Raw genomic sequence first — 6,918 nt, 5'->3', positions numbered from 1 at the left:
AATATTTTTTTAAATGAATCCTATATTGTATATTTATGTAATACTATTTGTTTTATGTATATTCATATCTTTTTTTTTTCCCCTGGAGCGTACCGGTGCGCTCACCGGTAAGCGCGGTATTCTGGCGCGTCCTGGTGCGCGTACCGGGGCGCGTCCCGTTAGCGCACCAAAAAAAAAAAATAATGAAGGACTGAGCATAAGGAAAAGGGTTTAAAAAGGAGAGGGGCCCCTTAAAACCACCCAGTGGGAGCTTTGTGCAGTGGCAGTATCGTAGCCAATGAGGTTTAACCGAGGCGCGATTATTGCTTATTGAAAACCCAGTGGGACTGGGGCACTATCACAGTGTATAAGTAGAAAAATCCCAAAGGGTAAATCACTTGTCCAGCACTTACAGTTCTCCAATTATTGTAAGGCTTTCACTCATTCCATTCATTCTACAAGAATGCACTACAACAATTGCTCAGTGTACAACAAGGGCCAAAGAACTTTTTTTACTTGTCTGATTCTTTATTCAGTTGACAAATATACAAGAAAGTTCCTACCATTAAAAAGCTGAACATCAGCTAAACAAATTAAAACAACATTCCTAAATTAAAAATCACAGTTAAGAACAGTTACAAATGTTAAACAAACAAACGGAGAGTATTGCACCAGACCTATACAATTGGTCTTGGGAAACTACACTTCCCCTAATAGATTAGATAATTCATTCAATACTTGACCATATCTGGGTATATTTATCGTTCAAGTAATGTGGATTTGGGGGATTGTGTACTCGAGAAGGTGCGTCGACGCGTTTCGATGGGCTCAAAATTATTAAACCATCTTTATCAAGACCAAGAGATCACTCTCCTATGGGCTGGATACAGTTAAACATTGCGTGTATACCTACAAAACATAAATAACATTTAAACATTGTCCTATACAATGGTAATCATAAACAGTGGTACAATATTAAATAATACAGACCACAGATGTCCAATTATAACTATAAATCCTGTCATTATTAAATAAAAACCTCAGATGTACTGTTTTTGCTATATATCATGTCCTGGGTTGTAAGGTTATCTCATTGTAACAAGGAAACGTTTTTAACATTTTTTTTAAAGGAAGGAAAAATGCATGTATAGCCAACTGGCGTTAAAAGCATTAAACACACTTTATACATATACAAGTACATTTATAATCTTTCTAAAAGCGACCTAAAGTGTCTAAAATGAGTCCACTGAGCAATTGTTGTAGTACAGTCTTGTAGAGTGAATGGAATGAGTGAAAGCCTTACATTAATTGGAGAACTGTAAGTGCTGGACGAGTGAATTATCCTTTGGGATTTTTCTACTTATACACATAAGGAAAAGGGACAGAGAGAGTGGTGTTAAGAGAAAGAGAGCTAGAGGGAGGAACACAGAGGGACTGTGTAATAGATAGTAAGACAGAGAAAAGGTGTTAGAGGAAGTAACTGAGAAAAGGAAAGACATGGGGAGTGACAGAGAGAAAGGACAGAGAGAGTAAAGGAAGGAGTGACATAAAGGGGCTGAGTGAACCAGAAAAGAAAGGTAAGTGAGGGAGTGTGGGTGAGCAGGGGGACTGAAATAAGTTGAATGTGGTAGGAAAGTAAGGAAAAGCGAAGTAAATATGGAGGATAAGAATAAGTGTAGGAATCAGAGTAAGGAAACAGGGGTGAGGTAGGGTGAGAGAAAAGTAGTGAGGTTAAAGCAAAGGGTGATGACATACTACATTTTTCTAGTGACAGTTACCATATAAATAATGTAAACTTAATTACATATTTTTTCTTCACTTTTTATCTGTGAAAGACAGAAGAAAAAATAAGTTATAATTAGTAAAATATATATTTTAAAATAGAAGAGACAGGTCAAGAGGTAAAAAATCATAAAAGTATACTAAGAAATAAAGCTAGAGTGAAGGATACAGAAAGGGAAATAAAGCAATGTAGAAGGACAAAAAGAGGGAAAAAGAAATAGAAGGAGAGCAAATTACTAAGAGTAAGGCAGATAAATTCAGTGACAGAGAGGAAGAGAAGAAGAGAGAAATGAACTGAAGGTAAGTAAGATACTAAAAGAATGTGAGTTACGAAAACTAAATCAGGAAAGAGGAGTGAGAAAAAGGGGAATGAGTGAGAGGGAAAGGAGTCTGATTGAGGATCCATTTACAAGAAAGAGGAATGGAAGATGACTGAGAGTGAGTGAAGGGGATTCACAGAATGAAGGGATGAAGGGAGTGAGGATAATATAGAAGGATTGAGGGAAAAGGAGTAAGGAAGTAAGTACACAGAGGGACTAAGGGAAGGACTGAGTGAAGTGGAGTACAATGAGTGAGGAAAGGAAAATGAGTAAAGGAGCAAAAAAAGGAAAGAGAGGGGAAGAGGACTAAAGAAGTGGTACTGAGAGAATGTGATTCGGTGATGAAAGTAAAGAGAAGGACACTGAAAGATAGGAAATGCGGGGTAGTAATGGAACTGGAGTAAAAGAACTGGGGTGAAGAATGATGAGAGAGGAGCAGTGAAGTTGTTGTAAGAGAAATGATAGAAGGTAGATAAACACAAGTGAGCATAACAAAAGGAGAGTGAGGGATTTAGGACATATCGGTAGTGAACGAAAAAAGGGGACAAAAGAAAGAAGCAAAGAAAGATAAGTGAGGGAGAATGGGTGGGTTATAGTGACAGAGTGCGACAAAAGAGGTGACTGAGTAAAGAGTAATTAGTAAAAGAGCAAAGAAGGAAAAGACGCGAAAAAAGGAAGTAAAGTAGACAGACTGAAAGCTGAAAATTGGTGCAAGGGAGAGAGGGGATGCAGACAGTTGAAATGGGATTGAGGGGTTGTGAAAGAAGTGGAGTAAAGGAACAGCGATGAAACAGAGTGAGAGAAAAGCAGTGTGAGTGAGTAAAGAGGGCTGAAAAAGGGTGGAAAAAGTAAAGTGATTGTGAGACAATGGGAATACAATACAAACTATAGAATATCTTGTACAACATGTTAGATAGTTTATTTTTGCTGTTCTCAAAATATATTGAATTTCACTAAAAACAGTGAGTTCAAACTATTCATCATATGACAGCGGGAAAAGAAAAACACAATCTAAAAGATTGTGTTTTAAAAAACCCATATAAACTTACAAATCATATATGTACACTAATCTTTCATTGACTTACTTTTCCTTGAGGCCAAATAGTAGATCGTGAAGGTCCTTTTCGTTGGAAAATACTCTGCTGTTCTTTAAAATTTCCATGTCATCGACTTTCTATAAAAATAGCTCTAAGAACATCTGAAATAATTCTCAACGTTTTCATTTCCGCCTTGTGTTAAGTCATGACTCTTTGCTCATTCCTTCACCTTTCCTTACGGCCAAATAGTGTCAGATATATCAGTATGTTTTTAAATTTCTGAAATCAAACTCTCAAATTACCGTTTACCCGATGTTCTGAAAGAAAAGCTCATACAACATTTTCACAATGTTTAAATATTCATATTCCCATCTTTGGATCACTCATGTTCAACATTTCCAATAATACTGATATCACTTACTATGAAACCACTTACAGTACCTATATGAGAACTGGATTTTTTATATTATGTTGATCACTTTTAATCACAATATAATTTTAAACAGTAGACTAACTTTTATTAACTGCTCCCGTCTTCATAGGCCAATTACCTTTACTTAAATTTTGGTTCTAAAAACACTAGGTAAGAATTTTTTAAGTCAAAAGGCAAACATTGTTTGTAAGTCAAATGAGTATCATTGCAGTAAGTCCAACCTTTTTGACATTTTAAATAAGCTGTATAATGCCCTGATGTTGTCGAAGGACCGTCAGGATAATTAATAGCTACAGTTGCAAAGGTTCTTCCTGAAATTGATAACTGAGAAGCCACAAAATTTTTAATACAAGTTGTCAATTTAGTTCCATCAGGTCTACATCGTTGGAACACTAAAATGACATACTGACCATAAGTTTGTATAAATAATGTGGACAGCATTGGACACTTACATTGGGTACACACCATATTATGATCAGCTGCTTTAACTAGATTATTAAATGACACTGATTTGCAGTCTGGTAAAGTTAAATATATAAATCTTTCAGTGTCTATTCTAGTAGTACTTGATAAACTACAATTGTCGCAGTCATGCTGCCATTGATAAGAAAGGCTAAAAAGATTTTCTACATCTACACCTTCATCTTCCAAAACACCAAACATATACATTAAAAATTCCTGACAATGCTGCTGAATGTTCTGAGAAATTGTTTTTTGACCAGAACATATGTCTAAAAGATTTCGAATTTATGTAACACTTTCTATTTTTGCTCTATCATTGCTACATTTCTCAAACACAGAATTCAATAAACCGCAGAATCTTTGATCCCGATTTTCAACAATCTGTTCTTGTAAAGTTTGAAGAAAAAAAACATTAACCACTACATTAGCATAGCAGTTGACACCAGAACTGTTTTCAAACTGAAATCCAACAACATCTTCCTCAGAATCCTTTTTCTTTCTGTATACAATTACATTTTCATCTACTTTTTGTCTTTTTGCTACTACCTCACTGCAATTATTCTCATTTCTCCTTTTTCGGCCTACCACACGCTTTTCAAACAAAGGATATTGAGGCAAATGTGGAGCATACTCTCTTCTTAACCTATTGTATTCTTTAACACAATCTAGATCTGCACAAATCTTTGTCTCATCACACTTAATCAAGTACAATCCTGATAAAGTTCTGACTCGTGATAATGCCACATATGCCATACCTTCTTTAAACACAGAACTTCCAATATTCACCAAAGCACTATCTACACTTAAACCTTGTGATTTATGAATTGTCACCGCATATGCCAAACAAACAGGAAACTTTTAGGCGAACATATAAGTCTTTTAAAAGCAAAAATCTAGCAGAACAACGACTGATTTGTTGTACTTGCTCAATGCCATCAAATTTAATTTTTAAAAATTATATTCCATCTCTATTTCTATAATTCACAAAATCAACAACATGACCCATTGCTTCTTTTACCAGACCTCTTTCAACATTTAAATTCCTTCTCAAAATGATACGACAATTTAAACACACATTCAGAGTCTTTTCAAAACCAGCTGTTTTAGATACACTCTTCTCTAATGAATCCAATTTTGATTTCAAATTTTCTGACAAAATAATTGTTGCTCCCGTATGCTCTATTTTATCTATTGCTTCCAGTTTCACAATCTCTTCATTTTCTAACTTTAACATTTTGTTGTTGAAGATGGAACATTCTTGCAGAGTTGGCATCAAACATATCCCAGATTTGTTCTCAGTAATTTTCTTAAAAATATTCTCTGGAAGAATGTTTTCATTTGGATTCAAATTTGAAATTAATCGTGCATGTAAAGCTTCTTTCCCGAGCTCACTTACTTTTCCGATTCTTACATCTTGTAGAATATTTTTATAATCTTCATCCTTTGCCAGTTCTGCATATTTGAAATTCAACCATATATTAACGTTTCCTATGCTTCCTAGGGACTTCCTGGTATCTTCATGCGTGAGCATTTTAAACACTGGTTGTCCTTTTACTGAGTCAACTGCAGTAGATCTCCAAAAACAATAATGTGTTTCCCTCCAAATAACACATCATACTCTGTTCTAAGAATTTCTTGCATTCTCAAATGCACAAAAGCAAGCATTAGATTTGAGACCATGCTTACTTCATCAATGATAAGAAGTTTCATTTTCTTCAGGACTCTGGAAACTTCAGAACACGCATCTCTAGATAGCTTGTTGTAATGCAATTTATTATCATGCTCAACTGGCAGCATCAGTAAACGATGTAGAGTAATCCCTTTAATGTTATGTGCTGCCAGTCCAGTTGGAGCGGTTACAACACAAGACAGCGGTGATTCAGTCATTTTCTGCAGATAAGTTGCAATTGCTTTAATCAGAAAACTTTTTCCTGTTCCCGCTTCTCCACTTACGTACAGTCGGACAGGTTTAAATGATGTACATGAGCACTCTTTTTTCTCATGTCTGAATCCATGTTCAATCTGTTCTGTGACTTCGTCATATATCTTTTTCTGCTCAACGTTTAGTTGCTTTACCAAATCTTCTAAGTTAACTACATCCTCTTGAGCTTGTTCCATAGCTCTTTCCACCTCATCCATGGCAGTGGCAGCTTCATTTTGGATAATTGGTCCTCCTAGTGGATCCTGACTCAATGAAGTAGAACTCTGACTGTCTTGAGAACTGTCTCTAGCAATCTCTTCAGCAATTGTGGCTTCTTGCTCTATTTCGTCGTTCAAAATTTGCAGATAATTTGGAAAAACAGGGCATTCTATGGTATCCTTGGTTGCATTAAAATAATCTTTGTAACAGAGAAAATCTCCAAGTAGTTCCTCTTCTCTACGCCATGGCTCAAAGAGTTGCAAAAGAGCTAAATAGTAACATTCTCTTTTGTCTGGAGATTCGCAACTCAATTTTCGATGATTAATCAAATGGCCTTTTCTCTGCTTCACTAGACATCCTTCATACCCTATGACAGCATATTTTCCATTATTGATATCTTCTGTGATGTTCCTCTTATAACTATAGTTTTGCAGAACTTCATACAAACAAGTGTTCTCAAGGTGAGTACTTCTATTTGGATAGTATGTATCCAACATGTTTGTCTTCAAAATATCTGTACTGTTTGGTTCTTTCTCCGCCAAATACTCAATTTCTTGTACAGATTTCAAAACTCGGTTTCGTGTTGCAGCAAGACCTAGACTCATCCAAATGATTGTTCTAGATTTGGCATAGAGACTTGTTGATGATAACCGATCAGAACATTCATATGCTCCAATTTCTCGATGCGACAACTTATTCAAACTGAAACTGCATAATTTTTTACTTACACTCTTTTCATGTGAAATGTCCTCCCACATTTCCTTC

General features: G+C 35.6%; 1 pseudogene; it reads left to right on the top strand.

Annotated features, from left to right (window-relative positions):
* The first annotated feature begins 248 nt into the window (after positions 1–248).
* LOC147751241 (U4 spliceosomal RNA) lies at positions 249–370 on the top strand (annotated as a pseudogene).
* Positions 371–6,918: the final 6,548 nt, after the last annotated feature.

The sequence above is a fragment of the Lissotriton vulgaris genome, chromosome 1_1 (assembly GCF_964263255.1).
Source record: "Lissotriton vulgaris chromosome 1_1, aLisVul1.2, whole genome shotgun sequence".
NCBI classification, from domain to species: domain Eukaryota; kingdom Metazoa; phylum Chordata; class Amphibia; order Caudata; family Salamandridae; genus Lissotriton; species Lissotriton vulgaris.
Note: the sequence above shows the minus strand (reverse complement) of the source record. Positions and strands in the feature narration are given on the sequence as shown.